The 18,175-nt window shown below is 36.3% G+C and overlaps 1 protein-coding gene across 1 annotated transcript in view; it reads right to left on the reverse strand.

Moving 5' to 3' along the window:
- Nucleotides 1–18,175, reverse strand: part of eIF3l (eukaryotic translation initiation factor 3 subunit l) — a 310,545-nt gene that overhangs the window by 198,407 nt on the left and 93,963 nt on the right. The gene's annotated exons all lie outside the window — the stretch shown is intronic.

The following is an 18,175-nucleotide window of genomic DNA, read 5'->3' on the forward strand; positions in this document are numbered from 1 at the left end:
TATTACTAATATATAAAGACTAAAACATGAAATTGATCATGTGTACATAACTTTTATTATTAAAACAAAATGCTGACTAAAAATTAAGCTCTATATCACAGATTCTGTCTACACTAATAGCAGGGAATGTTTACTGCATAATTTAAAATATGCAAGAAGATGTGACTAACACTTCTGACCCAACATGTTATCCTCACATTTCCACGGTGCAGCATGTAGGTATTACTCTGAATGCTGAACAAATGAGAGCTGGTAAATTTCATATAAGCAGACCAACTTACATACCATATTGAGTGAACATATAAATACATTATGATAGAGCATTATCAAATATCATACTGACTGACATACTAATCATATATATATATGGCATGTCAGTTTTTTTGTCATGGGAATCGGTGAATACCGAAGTCAGCTAAAGGTACAATCTTCTGAGTCAGTGAAGAGAGAAGCTGACATAAAAGTTGGTTCTCAAGACATCTCAAATGAGTAGGAAATGAATCCCAGATATATGGGAAGAGTTTTGAAAATTTTTTTCCAAACTCTTCCTTTCCAAACTTTTCAAACAAGAAAAGGACAGAGTTAATAATGGAAAGTATTTATCCTGTGGGATAAATGCTTGAGACTGACAAAAATATGCATAATCTCGCATGGAGAGAATACATACAAAGCAAATCTCACAGATTATGTTACTGCTGATAGTGAGATCTTTAGACTGTATGTGAATTTTGAAACATAAAGTAGCCACTGCCTAGAGTTGAACAGGTTTAACATGAGTAGCATGTCAAGCAGCAAAAATGATTAGAGAAGTTCTGAAAGGAATTAGATAAGTATCAGATGTGAATTGTAGGTTTAAATACACCAACAATATTGAGTTAAGAGTGAAAGAGTTTGAAAACAAGACCCAAATATCAGACTTAGTGTCAAACTAAAACAAATATACATTGGCTCATCAAGAGAAGAAGGTTAGTAAAGTTATTGGCCATGATACAAAAAAAAAAAAAAAACTCCATAGGAGACGTAGATAGTCAAGGAAACTGTCCATGAAAAGAAGAATCATTTCAAAAGTTCCAGATTAGAAAGTGAGCATTTGCTCTTGGAGAACACAGATCCTATTAAATAATACAAAAGATAAATATAATGAAGAATATTGTGGGGAAAAAAAACCTAAGGTGGAGAAAAGAATACTATGCAAGAAATCAGAGATCATAAAGATATTCCCACAGTATGAAGTAATTATCATCATTCACTGAGTGGAAACAGCATAAACATGCTAATTACTCAAATGTATAGTTCAGAGCAGCGTTTCTCAACCTTTCTAAGCCCAAGGACCAGCAAAATGCCTAAAACAATTCTACATATCACTAAGTTACAGAGCCATAGCAGGGGGGGGGTCTGCCCCCTGACGGCACTTTTTTTGGGGTTTAAGAAATCTTGCTATAGCAACTGAGTGATGAAATGAACTTCGACAATGCCATCGACGATTTTTCGAATAGAAAAGCAAGAAAAATGGCATTTTATAATGTTGAAATTAAAGTTTTACTTCAAAAATAAACATAGTGTTTTTGATTTATTTCCCTATATGTAATTTCGACTTTTTGTAATCTTTTTAAAAACCTATGTAGGAATTACCAACATTTCAGAAAAACTGTGCCATTTATAACATAATAAATCTAAAAACATGTTTTGAATACATATGGAAACATAATTAATTTGAAAGTAAATGATTAAAAGTGTATCATCATTGAACAAAGTTTTAATTTTTATTAAACAAATAAATAATATGATATAATTATGTTACTACTTACTTTTAATGAAATGGTTGAGCTTCTTGGCTTGCAGAGTTGCTGGACATGTGGCTCAATACTGGTCAAATTCAGCCGAAGATCGACACACACACACACACACACACACACACACACACACACACACACACACACACACTAAGATGATTTCTGTATTCTGTTTTTATTTGAAGGAGCGATGAAAATCCTTTCTCACAAAGATAGGTTGTAGAAAACTGCATGACGATTTTCAATGCTTCTTCAGATAATTCAGGAAATTCACTTCTCACTGAAGGTGAGATCCAGAATCGAGCCAAACGAGATCACGGAATTGCATTTTAAGTCCATTGTCACTTGAAAGCTCAATTAACTGTTATTTTTCTGATAACGAAAGGTCGTTCTTGCGACTGCAAGCCTAAAGCGGATCGCGAACCCACAGAAATATGTTTCAAAATTCCGTTTCAGATTTTTGAGGTGGTCACAAACCCTTTCCAGAAACTCAGAATCAACAAAATTATCATTTTCCAGTAAAAAGGATTCCAATGTTGGAAAAGGTGCAAATTGTTTGTATTTTACATAATTGATCCATAAAACCAGTTTTTTCTTGAATGCCTTTATTTTGTCGTAGGCATCAAGAACTGTTAAAGAATATCCCTGAAGAGAAATTTAGTTCATTTAATTTCAAAAAAATGTCACAAAGATAAGATGGTGTTGATAACCATGCTTTGTCAACAAGGAGTGATGCAAAATCAGAATTATGTTCATTTACAAATAATAAAACTTCATGCCTTAAAAAGAAATAACCTTCTTAGTACTTTGTCAGTGAATTTCAGAATGAAGTTCTGACGCTTGAATATATAAAAGTCAGTGAACTTCATTCTGAAATTCGCTGACTTGTATATATTCAATGCCATTTCATCGCAGAGTACTGAAAATAACCTGTTATTTAACGGTCGAGCTTTAATAAAATTAACTAGCATTATGGCATTGTATAGCACAGCTTTAAATTCTGGTGGCATTCTTTTGGAGGACAAAGTTTCCTTATGTATGAAACAATGGACCCAATTCATATCCGAAGCTACTTTCTTGACCATACAAACAACCTCACTATGCCTGCCTGTAAGGGCCCGAGCTCCATCCGAACAGAAGCCTATACATTTTTCCCACTGGATCCCTTTGCATATTATGTAATTATTGAAAGTGTGAAATATTTATTCTCCAGTTGTTTGGGATGGCAAAGTTCTACAAAATATAATATCATCATGAATGTTATTATCATGCGTATATCTCATAGCATATTAACTGCGCATCATTTGTAACATCAGGTCTATTTGTAACGTATAATAAGGGCTCTTCTTAACTCTTTCGAATAACTGAGATTCTACATCATCTGCCACATTATTAATTTTGCGACCGACAGTGTCATTTGAAAGAGGAATCAAATCAACATCTTTTAGTAACTTGTTGCCAAACATAGTTTTTACCACATCTTTTATAGCAGAAAGTAGCAAATTTTCCCCAATAGAATGAGGTTTTCCCTGTTTTCGCTATGCCAAACTTAAGAGATAGGATGCTTCCAGTGCCTTGCTATTAATGGAACCCATGGCTGAAACTACATCTTTCCCATGATTTAATGTCCCTAAGAGTCACTGAAAAAATTCCAATGGCTCATTTTTCACATCACAATGTTTAGTTTCTAAATGTCGTTGCAGTTTCGCAGGTTTCATGCACTCGTTCGACAACACTTCATAACACAAAACACATTGAGGTTTCTGTTCACTTTCATCTCCACACCAAGTAAACCCGAATTTCAAATATGAACTGTTATATTTCCTACTGTATTTTTTCTTTGAACTGCTTGTTTCTGCTACTATAATAGTATCAGATTTACTCGCTGTTACAACACATGTATCACATTTAGGGTTAGCATCACCTGTTTTGTTTGCTCTTCTTTTCAAAGTCCTAGTTCTAAGCCACTTTTCCATTATTAAAAAAGGTTTCCGAAAAATATATAAATACTGGGGTTAACTCACGACACACTTTGTCCAAGTATCACTTAGCACTTCTGAAGATATACTGAGCCTTGGGTGAAGGAGGGGAAACATTCAATAATAAAAATCAATAAACAACAAGCAATTGGTTGAAATGTGGATAACACATGTTCACTTCAAATCTGACAAAACAGCAAGGGAAGGCAGAAGCAATAAACTATATTGTTGTTCACTTCATCCCTCTTATTATTCGTCATTCTGCCGCTACAAATTATTGCAGTACCAGAATGACGAGCAATAAAAGAGGGGTGAAGTGAACAACAACATAGTTTTATTGCTTCCATCTTTGAACATTCTGACACTATCTGTTGGTTTTTTTAAGTCTCCATTTGATTTAAATAATTTTTACTTACTTATGCAATTTTAATTTGTTTTGTTTGGTTAATTAAAAAAAATATATTATAATTAATATAAGTCTGCCTGTGGACCACCTGTCCCATCGTCGCGGACCACAGGTTGAGAAACACTGGTTTAGAGTATATGTAACTACCTACAATGGATTCAGTTGGTTTTATATCTGAAATTGAATTATTTTGAAAGTAATTTTAAAGTTATTAAATGAGGTAACAAGTATTCAAAAATGTTAAGCAGAAATATAATAAAGGGAAAATTTCAAAAGCAGAAAAGTCCATCAGAAAAACTGAAATATGGAAATGCAGCTGATATACTCAAGGCACATCAAGAAATTAAAGTCCATTCACAATTTAAGATATGGGAAGGAAGGGGGCACATCCGTTGTAACATAGAGTGACTCATTAGCTAGCTGTTGATCATTTTACTTTTGCTGCATTATTGTTGTTTTCTATGAATAATTATTTATTGATTGGAATGAAAAAAAAATCCTGCAAACTGTGATGTTTGTGGTGTGATATACGGTTTTTGCCGTAAGAAAACAGTAGTGCTACAAAAATTCAGTGATGATTGTGTAAGGTTTACGGGCCTAATGTAATAAGTGAAAATGAGTCTGGGCAATGTTGTCATTTGCTTAAAGAAGGGTACAACAATGTGAAAGGCGAGTGCAGTGGCTGGGTAAGTGTGATAACAAACAATTTTGGTGGAAAAAGTAAACATGAAAATTTGTGATAATCGTCATTTCACAATTATGGAAATTTCTTTTGAATTCCCAGAAAAGCTGAACTACAAGAAATTCTTTGCCAGAAAGGTCCCAAAAATTGATCAATGCATGTGAACAGCAACAAGTGGAATCAGCTCAAAAATTTTTGGAGTATTATGAAAATGAAGGACGTGAGCTTTCTTCTTGCATCATAACCAGTGACGAAATGTGGATTTTGTACACAAATATCGAATCAAAACAACAATCAATGCATGTTAATTTATTTTCACAGTACTGATGACAACACAGAATGATAATAAGATATCTAATATTTATTAACTTAATTGCTGATATTTCACTGGTATTATATCGGCATCTTCAGAGCACAAAAACAGTTTGTCACAGTACATGAACAGCAATATGGTCTACCAGTGGGACTAGTTTAAAAAATTATAACAGACAACACATGGAACAAAAGTCCTAACTAGGTGCCATCTATGTTGGAAAACAAGTATTAATTAGAACTTAAAATGACTGTCGGGGTGCTTAAGGTTCAAAGCTGTATAACTGAGAGGAGACCTCCACATAGCCTTTAAAGGAATGCAGAGAACCGACCAGGGCTTCTGACCTAATGTCCAATCCTCACATTCTCGTGGTGCACCCTGTTGGGTATCTACTTTGATACTGAACGAACGAGGATGGGCTGGCAATTTGGGATTTAGCCGATCAAATTGTATTCTTATTGGTTAAACCAAAATAAAAAATGATGGTACAACATGACAAAATTTCATGCCGGCTGGGGCGTCGCCCGGTTAAACAAGGCCCCCGTTGTTTTCGCCAGGGAACCAGGGCGAACAGCGAAAAGTCAGCTACTGGAACAAATCTGAAAACAAACCCCAACTCAACATCACCAGAGTTAAAGATCGGTACTATCAACGTAAGAAGCCTGAATGGCAAAGAAATGGAGCTAGCTGAGGAATTAGATAAGTACCAGATCGACATAATAGGGGTGACTGAAACAAAAAAGACCAAAACTGGTGAGATCTTTCTGAGCAATAAATACAAAATGTTATATTCAAGCAATGACAATCAAGGAAAAGAAGGAGTAGCCATAGTATTCAACACAAAATACGAGGCTAATCTTCTTGAATGGCAGTCAGTCTCAAGTAGAGTAATGTGGGCAAATATGAGAATGGGGAACTGGACAATGAGACTTATTTGTGCCTATGGTCCCACAGAAGGTTCTACTAAGGTAGAAGTGGAGGAATTTTTTGAGGCTTTAGAAAAAGCAACTGACACAATGAAAAAGGAAAAGTTGGTCCTTGTTGGGGATCTAAATAGCAGAGTAGGAAATGATTGTGAGACATACAAAAATATTTTGGGAAAATTTGGAGAAAAGAGCAAAGCTAATAATAATGGCAAATATCTGTTGGATTTCTGCTCAGGACATGGACTGGTTATTACTAACACCATGTTCCAACATAAAAATGTGCACAAATTCACATGGAGAGAAGAGGCTAGGAATAAGAAAAGTCTCATTGACTATGTTATTGTTGATAGTGATGTTTTCTCCCTGGTGCAGGACACCAGAGTGTACAGAGGATTTGAAATTGGACGTGATCACTATTTAGTCTTGAGCAGGATAAAATTGAATTTCATATTGAAAAGAATAACATGTAAGAAAGTTTTAAAGCGAATAAAAGTTGAGCAGCTCTCAGATGTGAACTGTAGACTAAAATACAGAAATATTATTGAAAAGAAAATGAAAGAGTTTGAGAACAGGAATCAAACCTTGGAGATTCAGTGGCAAACTCTGAAGGAAACATTGATTGATTCTGCCAGAGAGGCATGTGGTGAGGTTGTGTGCAAGGATAAAAAAATCAGAACTCCCTGGTAGACACAGGAAGTTAAAGAGGCAGTGAAGGAAAAGAAGAAAGCATATCAAAAGTTCCTGGCAAATAAGTCAGCTTTTACTCTTACAGAATACAGAGACAAATGTAAGAAAGCTAAACAGTGTGTAAAACTAGCTAAACAAAAGTCATGGGAGGACTTTGGCAAGAATATAGAAAATAAATATCAAGAAGGTGGCAAAATATTCTGGAGGTTGTTGAAGAAGCTTAGGAATGGAGGAAAGAGTGCTGTAAAAGGAATTAGAGATGATAAAGGTGAAATGAAAACAGGAGAAAAAGATATCCTTGAAGTATGGAGTAATTACTTTGAAAAACTGCTAAATGAAACAAGCAGTGATGACAGCACAGTGATAAAAAACACTGACCAGGCATGCAGTCAGGAATACATATCCATACTTGAAGTAGAAAAAGCCATCAAAGGCTTGAAATGTGGAAAGGCAGCAGGAGTAGATGATATTCGACCAGAAATGCTGAAGTATGGTGGTATAAGAGTCTTACAGTGGCTGCACTGCATAGTTCAGAAAGCCTGGGCAGAGGGACGAATTCCCGATGATTGGAGTAGAGCTCTCATAGTACCCATATATAAAAAGGGAAATAAAACTGAATGTGAGAATTACAGAGGTATTTCCCTTCTGAGTGTTCCTGGCAAGATCTATGCAAGTATACTTGAGAAACGGTTGAGAAGAATTGTGGAAGAAAAGCTTGGTGAAGAACAAGCTGGATTCAGGCCAAACAGAGGCTGCCAGGATCAGATCTTCACTTTACGACAAATAGTCGAGAAAGCATGGGAATATAACAAAGATCTGTATTTAAGTTTTGTCGATTTGGAAAAGGCATATGACAAGGTGCCAAGAGAGAAGCTATTCAATACGCTGCAGTTATATGGTGTCAATGGGGCATTATATCAAGCAATACTTAGTCTTTATTTGAGTTGTAAGTCAGCAGTTAGAATTGAAGGAAGTACAGGAAGATGGTTTAATGTTAAATCTGGTGTGAGACAAGGATGTACATTATCCCCTCTGTTATTCATTATCTATATGGATCACATTATGAAGGAATGTAGTATTAAACCTGATATCAAAATTGGAGATGTTAATGTCAGCTCTTTGCTTTATGCAGATGATGTTATACTTCTAAATAAATCCGCTACAAGTCTGCAAACTTCTCTGACTAAATTGAATAGCTGTTGTAATAGATATGGTATGAAGGTCAGCAATAAAAAGACAAAGACAATGAAAATAGGCAGAATCATTGAAAATGTCAACTGTGTTGTGAATGGAGAACCTGTGGAACAAGTAAAACATTTCAGCTACTTAGGCACAATTTTTACTGAAGATGGTAAACTAAACATAGAAATAGACAACAGAATCAGCAAAGCTGGTATCGTGGGAAGTCAATTGAATAAATTCATATGGAATAAGAAAGAAATTAGTCGGAACACTAAATTAGCTGTATACAATACAGTGTTCAAACCAATTTTAACTTATGGATCTGAGAGCTGGGTCAGAAGTAAAACACTTGACCAAAGACTAGAGACCGCAGATATGAGAGTCCTGAGAAAGATTAGAGGCGTGAACAGATGGCATCAATGGCAATATCATATTAAAAATGAGGATATTAGGAAAGAACTTGACATTGTCAGCATCCAGGAATGCGTTAGCAGAGCTAATCTCAGATGGTATGGTCACTTAAATAGAATGGGAGAGAAAAGATTAGCAAAACAAGTGTTCTCTGCCAGGTTGGCAGGAAAACGACCCAGAGGAAGACCAAGATATAGGTGGATTGATACTGTACAAAGTGTCTTAGACGATAGAAATATAAGATCTGATAATGTTGGAGTCTTGACAAGTAACAGACTGATTTGGAGGAAAATTGTAGATAGGAAGTTAGTAATGATGTAATTTTTTCATGTAGTACTGTCATATCCTGTACACCCCTTAAGGGTACATGGCAGGAATTTGATGATGATGATGATGATAAAATGACTGTCTCCCAGATTTTTGGTAAATTTACACAGCCATACTTGTTGAGGTTTGAAGTATGTTTTAAAAGCTTCTGTTGATTCCAAAAACAATCTCTTTCTCTCTCTCTCCCTGACTTATGATTTCTGTGTAGCACTTTCGTTTTCTTCCAACTGATCCTGTGTGAAGAAAAATTGAACTACAAGAAATTCTGTGCCAGAAAGATCCCAAAAATGAAGGGCTATCCAAGGCATGGCCTGTTTGCCCCGACTTGCCATAACAATAGTGCCGGACATATATTTTATGTTCACCAAGGAAGATGTCAACAGTTCTTCCTGTCTGTTGATAGTAAGCCCATTCACAAGAACAATGCACTTCATAAACTCCTGGATGTAATAAAGAAGTGAGTTTGTCCTTAGTGAATGGATGCGAGTTGCCAATTTGACATAAGATTTAAATATCAGCTTAACTGATATTTACTAAGCACTCTAGATATCTTTTCAAATGTGCCTTTAATCTATGGGATGGCGACAGTTTTGTTGTAGTCTTCTGTGGTAGAAAGTAGGGGGATTTCTGGGGAGAATTTAATATTTTTTCTATTCTATGGCAATTATAGTCATTGGCTAAGAAGGTGTGACGTGAGTGAGAGAGTTCCGCAGTAAGAGCATTGTCGCTGGAACAAATAGCTCTAGCTCTGTGAGTTACGTGTTTTTAGAATACCATATTGTTCAGCTGGATGATGGTTTGACTGTTTGTGCAATTTCTCCCTGTGTGTGTGTAGTTTTTTTTTTATAAACCAAAAAAAGGTGAGGAACCATCTGGAAGCCAAGTGATTACTGTATTCAAGAAGGGCAGAGTCATTAGCTTCCTGTTCCATTGTGAAGTGGATTTTAGGGTGTACCATGTGGCCAAATAGCAACCATCATCAACATAGCATAGCCAAACCACTGGTTTGAGAGTGGCTGTATTCATAGCTAGCTTTTCCAAGTATTAAGGGGGGAGACCATTGCTGTCCCATCTAGTTTTTTTGTTTTCTTTTTCCCATAAAATAACCTTCATGTAACAATTTAAATAGTTCAAATATATCTGTGGGAGAATGTGACTTTAATAAATCAAGGGTTTCAATTAATGGTGCATTTGTAAATAGTGAAGTGATATCAAAACTAATCATTACATCTGAACTTTTTAAGATATGGTTTTCTAAAATACTTTTAAGGAGAACAGAATTTATAACAAATGAGAGAGAATTATTTGTGAAGGTGGGAATGTTTATACTATCTGCAATATGTCATAGGACTTGTTTCTGAATTTTAGGTGTTCCATATATTCTGGGTGTTTTAACATGAAAAGACTCGAGTTTGTTAAGTTTCTTTTGGCTAAAAAGTGACTTTTTTTCAATAATTTGCAAACTTTATTCCTTTGAGAGTTAGAGGGATCATGATCTATAATTTGGTATGTAGACTGGTCTTGTAATAGTATGTGCATTTTGCTTTCACATTCAGCTAAATTCATTACCACAGTTGCATTCCTTTTGTTTGCTTTAGTTATAACAATGTGGTTATTCCTGTATAGCTATTTTAAAGCACCGATTTCCTTTTGCAGGATATTGTTTATGGGAAGCTTGGAATGGACTAGGATGTTGGCCACATTCAAACAAATGTTACTGGAAGCAGGTCATATATTTTCCGTTCAAATGAAGCCATTATTTGGGCTTTTGGAACTTACCTTTTGCCGTTACTATAATTATTCTCGTGAAAAGGCTTAGACGTTGGTTATGCATTTTTTACTAAATAATTTAAGGAAATTACAATGTAAACTAGGATATACATTAAAATAAATTTTAATATACTTCAATATTTCGGCAACATCACGTTGCCATTTTCAAGGAACTTAAGAACAAGACACGTGCATGCAGGCAGAACAAATAGTAAGTGAGGAAGAAGCAGGAAGCTATTATTTCTCCTAAAGTCCTGATGGTGCCCCCAAGCGGGCAATGTTGGTATTCTTAGGCGACTGGGCTGAAGGTCTTCTGATGTAGGTTTCCCAAATTTCAGGCAGTCTCATGCAACCAAATTTGTTGAGGTTTGGATTGTTTCTTAGGGCTGAAGCTGATTCCACGAAAAGCTTTTCATATTTGTATTTACTACGGTGTATTATCGTGGCTTTCTTCCACCATATTCTATGGCAGGTATCCAGCACATGGTCAGCAAGACCAGAGTGGCTGTATTGGAGAAACCGGATGTAGTCCTTGTGTTCTGAAATTCTGATATTTGCTGTCCTGCCTGTTTGGCCAAAGTAGGACAGCTTACAGCTGCAAGGGACCTGGTATACACTAGGTAGGTCTAGGGGGGGGGGGGGGAGGTTGGTCTTTAGTAGAGCGGATAAGGGATGCCAATTTTTTATATGGTCTGTAACAAGAAGTTAAGTCATGTTTTTTTAGGATTTTTGTAATTTTTTCCGAGGTGCCTCGGATATAAGGTATGGAGATGGATTTAGAGTAATCCTTGTTGTGAGGGGGTTGTGGTTTACTGGTTTCAATATTTGGGGGGGGGGGGGGGAGACAGCAAATATCAGAATTTCAGAACACAAGGACTACATCCGATTTCACCAATACAGCCACTCTGATCTTGCTGACCATGAGCTGGATACCTGCCATAGAATACAGTGGAAGAAAGGCACGATAATACACTGTAGTAAATACAAATATGAAAGGCTTTTCATGGAATCAGCTTCAGCTCTAAGAAACAATCCAAACCTCAACAAATTTGGCTGCATGAGACTGCCTGAAATTTGGAAAACCTATATCAGAAGACCATCAGCCCAATCACCCAAGAATACCAACATTGCCTGCTAGGGGGTACCATCAGGACTTTAGGAGAAATAATAGCTTCCTGCTTCTTCCTCACTTACTGTTTGTAGTGCCTGCGTGAACGTATCTTGTTCTTAAGTTCCTTGAAAATGGCAACGTGACGTTGCCGAAATATTGAAGTATATTAAAATTTATTTTAATGTATATCCTAGTTTACATTGCAATTTCCTTAAATTATTTAGTAAAAAATACTATAATTAGTAACGCAAAATTATATCCAACAGCAGCATAACAATCAATGCAATGGCACCATTCATTATCTCTGAAAGCAGGCACTGTAAGTTAAAAAAAGAGGTCCACTATCTTTTGGGATCGAAAAGGGATCTTACTCGTCAATTTTCTTTAGTGAGGAACAACAATTAATGTTAATGCATACTGCGAAATACTGAAGTTTGCATGGGAACTTTTCAATCACCCACCCTACAGCTCAAACCTTATGCTCAGTGACTACCCCCTTGTTCCTGCATATGCAGCAGTGGCTCCCATCTCATTGCTTTGAAGATGAGGAACCGAAGATCAGTGTGATTCAGTGGTTGAACTCATTGGCAGCAGACTTTTTTTTTGATGCAGTATGATGAATCTGGTGCCACGATACCAAAAATGCCTGGAAGTCAGTGGAGAATGTGAAAAATAAAGTATATATGTAGATATTTTAGCATATAATAAAACTTTTTTCTTCTTTGCATTTTTTTTTAAAATTTACTTTCTGGATGCATGTTGTAAATAATATTCAATCCAGAATGCTTAAACACTGGAGGGAATTCCACTAGTGCCTAGCAGTATTTCCCAAGTGGTATGCATATCCTCCAGAGATATGCAAAAGGTCTTGGAGAGGGGGATAAAATGCACTGTTTTTTAAATTTTGATTATTATTATTATTATTATTATTATTATTTTATAATTTTGTTGCCATATAGCAGATTAGTGCAAGCCTCTATAGCTCAGTTGGTTTAGGCAAACCTTATGGTTGGAAAAATCAAATGGCCCATCTTCGAATCCTGACTATCATGCAAGGAACCTTTATCAGGTGTTTTCAATCAAATGGTAAGTTAGCCGGTCTCATAAGGAAGCAGAGAGTTTTTCCTCCAGGAAACTCAGGTTTTTCATCCCTCCAAACAGGCAATCATATATCTGCAGAATACACATATCTACAGAAATGGGATACTAACTACAAGATGGAAAAGATTACAGCCTCACCATCTCACCTCTCTAATGCACATTAGGGATCTTAGGTGGTGACCCATAATAGTCAACCTCCAGGATGGAGATGCCACTTGACAGGACAGGAAGTGCAGGTCTATTCCATAATTAATTTTTCTATAACTAAAAAATCTAAAGGAAGTTTTTAAGTTTTAAACAAAATGTGTCTCTTTGCATGTATGGACTGATCTCCATTATGACTGTATCTGGTTGAAGGCATGATTGCATTCCAACCACATGATTCGAACTGCTCGTATTAAATGTTTCAATCAAACATTTTGAACCGCGGTAAGAACACCACTAAAGTTCATTCGTTTCATTAAATGTTTTGTATTATCGATAATATAAATTGGATTCATAATGTATTTATTAATTTAAAAAAAAAAACTGTTTCAAATGTTTGTAATTTATTATAACACAAATGTTGAAAAATAAATGCCTTTATAATTTGTGTTTGAATGAAATATTACTACTTTTCCAAAAATTTCCTTTTCCCGAGGAAGGATATGTCAGTGTTATCAAAATTCTGAAAGGGTGTGCACAGGTACTGAAAATTTGGGAAACACTGGTCTAGAGTAACTTTTTAAATAACTCCAAACAATTGATTAAGATCAGATACGGAATTATTCTCTTTTCATTTTTGATTCTATTTTTTTTTTGTGGCATTGTGTCATCTGTTTCTATGTTTTTTAATATCTACCTGAACATCCTGTCATCGTCATGATATTTATCTTCTTAAATAAAACTGCATGGATGAGTAGCATCATTCAGTAGGAGAAAATGTTGTGGAAAGAGAAAAGTGATCAGCAAGCACATGAGCAGTAAGAAGAAAGCTAGAAGGGATAACTAGGGCACAATCACAATATGGGAGGAAATTAGTCAAGTGAGCTAAAAGGAAACTAAGAGTTTTTTTCACTATGTGGCAAGTAAAAGGAAAAATAACTGATGGGATATCTTTGATGAGCACTGATAACAGGAGTGTGACAGAAGCAGACAAAATAAATCACTCAGTAAGCACTTTACGAGAGTATCATCCAGTTGGAGAAGCTGCAGTAACAGATGTGACAGGGACTTATGTGGAAATGAAGGTGCTTAGAATATTGATGCATATACAGCTATTGGTTTACATGGGATATCAGCTCATGTGCTATGCATACTAGGGGCACCTCCTCTGACTACTATTCAAGTCTCAGCACTGCTGAGGAGGCTCCAAGGATATAAACCAGTCTGCATCTCAGAAGTAGTAACCAAGGTATTGGGTGAAAATTTTTGTCAAATTCAAAATTCAGGAATGGGTGGATAGGAATATAATATTGGATGAGCACAACAAGGCTTTATAAGGGTAGGTCATGTCTCAGTAATTTCTCATTTTTTATAATGAGGGCTAAGTTGGATAAAGATAATGACTACAAAATGATGTTGGATATTAAATGCATTCATTCCAGGATACATTCCAGTGGTTCTGTCTCCTGAACTTCAAAATGTCTACAAAAATATCTTAACTATTAATGCACTGTGTTGAGCAATATATAGCATCTCCCAGATAAGTCAACCAATCTTCCCATTGTATGGCCAGTTTCCCCAAATGTGGCTTCATTGATCGGAGGCATGAAGTGGTTATTGCCATTTTCATCTCCAAAACAGGATATCAGTTTCTGTGCCCTCACTTCCTTCTTACATGCAGTGCAAGTAATGGCCTTGCTGAGCACACTCTCCACATGATTATTAATTAACTAGTGAGCCAAGCATCTCCACAATTTGAGGGTACACGGGTCAAATGCTAGATAGTATGGGAGGTTTCCTTATCGACTGGCAAATAATCCTGTTCTGCTTACTCTACTAGCTTATGGAGGGAGTCTAGAGTATAGCAGCTTGTAAAGGACACTGTTGAGGCAACTTGGAATCTGGGCACGCCTGTGAGAAAAAAGTGTCTACAAAAGTCCTTCATGCCAACTACATGGCCCTAAGGTTACAAAATGATCTTCCACAGAAACCAACAAAATATTTCAAAAAATATCTAAAATGAAACAAAAAACCTCCAAGGTCCACTATCTTTTGGGATCGAAAAGGGATCTTACTCGTCAATTTTCTTTAGTGAGGAACAACAATTAATGTTAATGCATACTGCGAAATACTGAAGTTTGCATGGGAACTTTTCAATCACCCACCCTACAGCTCAAACCTTATGCTCAGTGACTACCCCCTTGTTCCTGCATATGCAGCAGTGGCTCCCATCTCATGGCTCCCAACTACTTGGAATCTGGGCACGCCTGTGAGAAAAAAGTGTCTACAAAAGTCCTTCATGCCTACTACATGGCCCTAAGGTTACAAAATGATCTTCCACAAAAACCAACAAAATATTTCAAAAAATATCTAAAATGAAACAAAAAACCTCCGAAATCCAAAATTTAATGTTAAAAAACACTTCCACATTAACTTAACCACTATAAAAATTGAGGGGGAAAGGGGTCCTCAATACTAACATCAATGATGTTCATTGCCACTATAAGACATCCAAACCCAATTAGTTATTTTCACTCAACCTCAACTGGCAGAACAATGTGCTTTTGTCAGGTTTAATATACCACAGCAAAGATAATCAAGACCTGGAATCTACTTTATATGATCTCATCTGGCACAAGATAATTTCCTGGACTCATTTTGTTGCCACCATTTGTTGAATTTGCTATTCTAATTCTAGTGCCTGATTTAAACATCCATAATGCAAATTTGCCACACTTCTGTAACTTCACAGACCAATTATTACTTACAGTTTGCTGTAAGTAATAATTTAACACAAATTATTCACCATCCTAACAGAATTCCTGATAATTCTTATCATTCTCCTAACATGCTGAACTTTTCCTAACTACCTCTACTTCCAAATATAATGTTGATGCTCTTTCCTCTTGGCAACTCTGATCACAATCTTGTCCATGTTTCTTTTTCTCAGATCATCCTTCTCCAAGCCAATCATAGCTTCCTGTCTTATAGAACTGCAATGGAGCGACATGAAATTATTATTATTATTATTATTATTATTATTTGAGACCTTCAAGGAGTCAAGGACTCGTCGAAGGAGGCTGTAAATTACCCAACCCAGCTATCATACCTACCCTTGAATTCATTCACACTAGATGCACTCACTAGTGTCAGGTTTTAAAAAATATAAGGTTTAATACTCATAAGGGCAAATTATTCCACTCACTCACTGCTCTCTAGGAGAAAAACCTAGCTCTTACCCCTTTCTTGACTGCGAATAAATTTAACTTCCATGGATGCCCCCATGTTCTCTCTCCACCTTCCATATAACAAAAAATTTCATCAGTTGAAATGCTATAACACCCATTCAAAAGTTTATAGACCTCTATCATATCACCCCCCCCCCTCTTTCTCCTGTTAACCAGAGTCTGTAATCCACATACTCGCAATCTGTCTTCATAATCTAAATCCCATAATCTGGATATAATCTTTGTAACTCTTCTTTGAACCCTTTCCGCAGCTTCTTTATTCCCTTGGAACCTGGGAGACCAAATCTGTGCACAGTAATCCAGGTGTGGTCTTACCAAAGCAAAATTACTTCCTTATCCTTACATGTCAACATTCGCTTCAACATAACAATTATCCTCTGAGTTGAATTTGCAACTTTTGCTATGTGAGCTTTGAACTTTAAATTCTAATCCACCAAGATCCCTTGCCTCTTCAGTTTCTAGTAGCATAACCCCGCTAATATAATATGCTGCTGGAACTCTAATCACGCCAAAGTGCATAACTTTACACTTACTAACATTAAACAGACACTCATTTTCATTTGCCCAGATTTCCAGTCTATTTTGTAATTGCTGAATATCAGTAGCATCCCTGATTGCTCTGCCTATCTTTGCATCATCAACAAACAATTACAAATCTGATGATAGGCCCTGCTTGATGTCATTAATGTACAGATTGAACAATAATGGCCCAAGGACTGAACCCTGAGGTACGCCACTGGTTACCTTAAATTTGGCAGATTCGCACCCACTGTATACCACTTTTTGATATCTGACTGTCAACCATCCCCTGATCCAAGTCAATAGATGATGTTCCAAAAATCCCATATTCTCCAGTTTATGCAACAGCCTATCGTGTAGTATCCTATCAAATGCCTTAGAAAAATCCAACATTATCATAGTGTATCCATTCCCTTTATCCAACTCAGCCGTAACACTGTTATAAAACATGAGCAAATTGCTAAAACCTGACCTTCCTTTAGTAAACCCATGCTGTTCCTTGCAGAGTATAGAATGCTTATCTACCCATTTCTGTATGCGAGTTCTTACCAACTTCTCTAAAATCTTCACTACCACACCAGAGATACTAATAGGTCGGCAGTTAGACACATCAGTTTTTGCACCACCCTTGTGCAACGGAACTATCATACATTCCTTCCATTCCTGTGGTATCATTCCTGAGCTGAGACTCAAGTTACACAAATGTGTGAGAGGCCTAGCCAATTCAGCTGAACATTCCTTTAACAAATGGGCAGGTATTCCATCTGTCCCTATTCACAAATTCTTATCCAGGTTATGCAAGAGTTCTTCAACCTCATTTTCATGAACCTCTAACTCTTCATCCAACGTATCAGTAGCACCATACTACATACACCTTGTTGATATATCTTAACAAAGTGAGCACTCATTAACTGAACAATCTCCTTAGCTTCTGACACTCATGTACCATCTGCATTCAATAAAGTTATTCTTCCACATTCATTCTTTCTTCTGCTTGTGACACAACGATAAAATTCTTTTGGATTGCATTTAACTTGCATGGCCAATTTCTTTTCAAAGTCCGTTTTAGCTTTTCTCACAACACTCGTTACTTTTTCTGGCCTGAGCTTTATAAATTTCATAACTCCTCTCACTCTTATTCTCATGATATTCTTTCCACATCATCTTCTTCTTGTGGATCTCTAGCTTAATAAGGCTGCACATCCATTTCACTCCCAACCTATTTATTCTTCGAACACTAGGGATACATTCAGATATTGCCTCATTCAAGCACTTTTTCAAAGATTCCCATGCATTGCTGACATTTTTTCCATTTTTTCTGATACCATGGGACCAAAGAAAGTATTCTAAGTTGATCATAATTTCCAGCTTTGTAATTCAGCACGTAGCCTGATGTAATTGGAGCTTCAATACAAGTAGATACTTCCCAAGAAAGAACAGCATGATCACTGTCACCAATTAGTGGTAAAATAGCCATATACTTGACAGAGATCCCTTCTGATGCCATGAGCAAATCCAACACTCTTTGACCTCGAGTTCATCTCGCAACAATTCAATAATTCCTGTTCTTTCTGAT

The sequence above is a fragment of the Typopeltis vanoorti genome, chromosome 9, assembly GCF_054136105.1.
Source record: "Typopeltis vanoorti isolate ZY-2024b chromosome 9, IOZ_Tvanoo_1.0, whole genome shotgun sequence".
Lineage (NCBI taxonomy): Eukaryota > Metazoa > Arthropoda > Arachnida > Uropygi > Thelyphonidae > Typopeltis > Typopeltis vanoorti.